We start from the raw sequence: 3,754 nt of genomic DNA, 5'->3' as shown, positions 1-3,754 counted from the left end.
CTCTGTACTTAACCAATTTTGGCTTTGACTATCACAACACACACAAATTGGAAGTACGAGTTTACCTCTAGGAACATTCCCGAACAAATGGCATAGCCATTTGGCCTACTCGCTCGCGACACGGGTCTAAGGCTCTCAGCTTAGATCCCGTCATGGATCATAGCTATCACAAATTGTTTTGCAAATTTCCATACAACCAACTGCACTGGCCCACGTAAACACGTATCCTTTAATGGATTTAGCATCCTTTAATATCCCGTTAACGTGCTATACTTTCCAAGTACAGCTAGATATCCACACTTGGTGCAGTCCAAAGTCACGAGCATACCTTAAGTATCTCATAACTCTCACTATTGCCTTCTAGTGCGTAACACAAAACTCGTATGTCTACCGAGTTGGTTAACCGCAAAGGCAATATCTGGATGTATATCAACATAATTTTTAGACACGTTAAATTTAATGAATTTATTTTTAAAAAATAATTTAAGAAATTATTCGTATTATGTATGGTATATAACCGAGTGCATATTATACCACGATTTGAATTGTAAAACTAAACCTCAAATGAACCTTACAAATTCGAAGTAATTGAAATCATAAAAATTAACCCACATACAAATTTGAAGACATTGAAATCACTAAAATTAAACAAATTACAAATCTGAAAACACGGAAATCATTAAAAATTAAGAGATTACAACTAACCGATTCCATTGAAAGCAAATACATTTATTCATTACCATCTATCACACCTTTGATTTGCTTTGCAATTCTTAGCTTAGCTTAGCTTAGCTTAAACCTCTAATCTAAACTAATCTACTTGACAATGCTTGTCCATATCCCCCTCTCACTGTTTTTCTTCACAACCTCCGAAACCAAAACCAATACCTCAGCCGGCCACGCCATCCCCTTTCCCACCCACCAGCATTTCAACGTTAAAGAATCCATTTCTCAGGCCATCAAACTCCATCCCCTGCCAAAAACCCAGGAGGAATTCATCGATGAATGCCGCCATAAGGGGAAGGAGGGTAGTTGGAAGCTCAAGCTCCTGCACAGAGATAAATTGCCCTTTTCCCATATTACCGACATCAGCCGCCAATTCGGATCCCGAATGAAAAGGGACGCACACAAAGTGGCCGCCCTCATTCGCAGAACTCGCAGCGACGACAGTGGGAAAACCGCCGAGTATGAGGTGGAGAAGTTCGGGGCGGAGGTGGTTTCCTGTATGGATCAAGGGAGTGGAGAATACTTTGTGAGGATTGGAGTCGGGAGTCCGGCGAAAAATCAGTATATGGTGATTGACTATGGGAGTGATATTGTGTGGGTTCAGTGTCAACCTTGTAACTAATGCCTACCATCAATATGACCCGGTGTTCGACCCGTCTCTCTCAATAGTTTAACAAATATTGGGGCCAAAACCCACAAAACCATTTGAGCCATCAATGGAAATCTGGATGCCTTCTTGCTCGATGTTCCCTATGATGGATAGTCCGGTTGGGGATGGAGCAAATGCAAAGCGAAACGTGCCCCTTTCATCAACTTGTATAAAAATGTTCGTAGCTGGAATGGTCAGGATTGGGCCACCCATCAGGAGATATGATACGGTTGGCCAGAACTGTAACAAACCGGTTTAAGTCCTAGCATGTGTCCAATATTGAGATGCTGGGCGTGCCCGAGGAAGGCTGGCAGTTTCGTCATAAATGCCTCGTGCAATGCCGCGTATGCCACCGTCTGAGACACACAAGTAGTAGAATTAAGACAAACCCCCAAGATACAAAATTCAAAAGACAAAAGCTCAAACCCAATCTGAAATTACAGAAGCCCAGAAACAATTAAAAGGAAGATCTCTTCAAATAACATAAACACAATCAAGTCACAGTCCAGATCAGCATAGAATATAAGTGTATGTGTACTGTAAGAGATCAGTACCACTTCATCACGTCCATAGGACTACTACTCCTAACCTAAGGTGTTAAGGTTCAAAATTAGTTAATCAATTACACAACTAACCGAAGAATACAAAAACTACTTCTCAAGTTCTATTATTTATGTTTTAAAAAAAAAAATCTAATATTTATAGATATAAAGGCTCCGATTCTATACCTCGAGTGGCGTACACAGCATTGGGCGACGCATTTATGACACAAACCGCCAACCTTCCTCGGGCACCCAGCGTCTCAATATTAGACACATGCTACGATTTAAATGGGTTCGTTACGGTTTTGGTACCAACCGTATCATTTTTCCTAATAGGTGGCCTGATCCTGACCATTCCAGCTAGGAACGTTTTAATACCAGTTGATGAAAGGGGCACATTTTTCTTTGCATTTGTTCCATCCCCAACCAGACTATCCATCTAAGGGAACATCCAGCAAGAAGGCATCTAGATTTCTATTGACAGCTCAAATGGTTCGTGGGTTTTAGCCCCAATATTTGTTAACATATTGAGAAAGACGGGTCGAACAGCGGGTCATATTGATGTTTGCATTGCTTACAGGGTTGACACTGAACCCACACAATATCACTCCCGGAGTCAATCACCATATATTGATTTTTTGCCGGACTCCCGACCCCAATCTTCACTAAGTATTCTCCACTCCCTCGATCCATACCGGAAACCACATCCGCCCCGAACTCCTCCACCTCATACTCGGCGGCTCTCCCATTGCCGCCGCCGCGAGTTCTGCGAATGAGGGCGGCAACTCTGTGTGCGTCCCTTTTCATCCGGGATCCGAATCGGCGGCGGAAGTCGGTAAAATGGGGAAAGGGCAATTTATCTCTGTGCAGGAGCTTGAGCTTCCAACTACCCTCCTCCCCTTTATGGCGGCTTTCATTGATGAATTCCTCCTGGGTTTTTGGCAGGGGATGGAGTTTGATTGCCTGAGAAACCGATTCTTTAACGTTGAAATGCTGGTGGGGGGGAAAGGGGATGGCATGGCTGGCTGAGGTATTGGTTTTGGTTACGGAGGTTGTAAAGAAAAACAATGAGGAGGATATGGACAAGCATTGTCAAGTAGATTAGTTTAGATTAGAGGTTTAAGCTAAGCTAAGCTTTGCAAAGCAAATTAAAGGTGTGATAGATAGATGGTTTGAAGAAGAATTGAAGAAGAAGAAGAAAATGTGGAGGTTCTTTTATAGTGTTTTTTTACTAAGGTTTAGAAAAAAAATCACAAATATTCCCTTTAAAAAAAAATCAGAAATATTCCCTATCAAAAAAAAAAATCACAAATATAAAAACAACAAGACTATTGTGCTCTTAAGATTTCACGGTTGAGACGGAGAAACTTAACGAAAGGACTAGCGGAGGTCATTTTTGAAATTCGGAGGATGACGGATGCTCAAAACAAAAGTTTAGGACTATTAATGGCGAAACCACTAAACTCGATTGTTAGTTTCGTGAAGCAATTCATAACTTTGCAATGAAGGTAATGATAATTTTTCTCCAAAAGGTTTGCTTATTGTGTGCCACACATGACTACTTCATAGCCTATTCTTCTTTCTAAATTTAAAATCCACGGGAAATAGTCAACTGGACACTTCAACTTTATATTAGAAGACAAGTATGTCTCTAAATTTTAAAAGATCACTATTAAATACTTGCTGAACTCGTCATGTTAGTGCATCTGAAACTAACAACGGATATTCAACTAGAACAACAGTTTATTAGGGTTTCGGTGATGAAACTGTTAGGAACCAGTGTATTTAGATTTTGATGATACCAATATTACTAGGATCGTAGACAACTCTTTTATTT

At 40.8% G+C, this 3,754-nt stretch overlaps 1 pseudogene; it reads left to right on the top strand.

The window, feature by feature from the left end:
* The first annotated feature begins 798 nt into the window (after positions 1 to 798).
* Positions 799 to 1,400, top strand: LOC109157070 (annotated as a pseudogene).
* The last annotated feature ends 2,354 nt before the right edge of the window (positions 1,401 to 3,754 follow it).

The sequence above is a fragment of the Ipomoea nil genome, unplaced genomic scaffold (genome assembly GCF_001879475.1).
Source record: "Ipomoea nil cultivar Tokyo-kokei standard unplaced genomic scaffold, Asagao_1.1 scaffold2761, whole genome shotgun sequence".
NCBI lineage: Eukaryota > Viridiplantae > Streptophyta > Magnoliopsida > Solanales > Convolvulaceae > Ipomoea > Ipomoea nil.
Note: the sequence above shows the minus strand (reverse complement) of the source record. Positions and strands in the feature narration are given on the sequence as shown.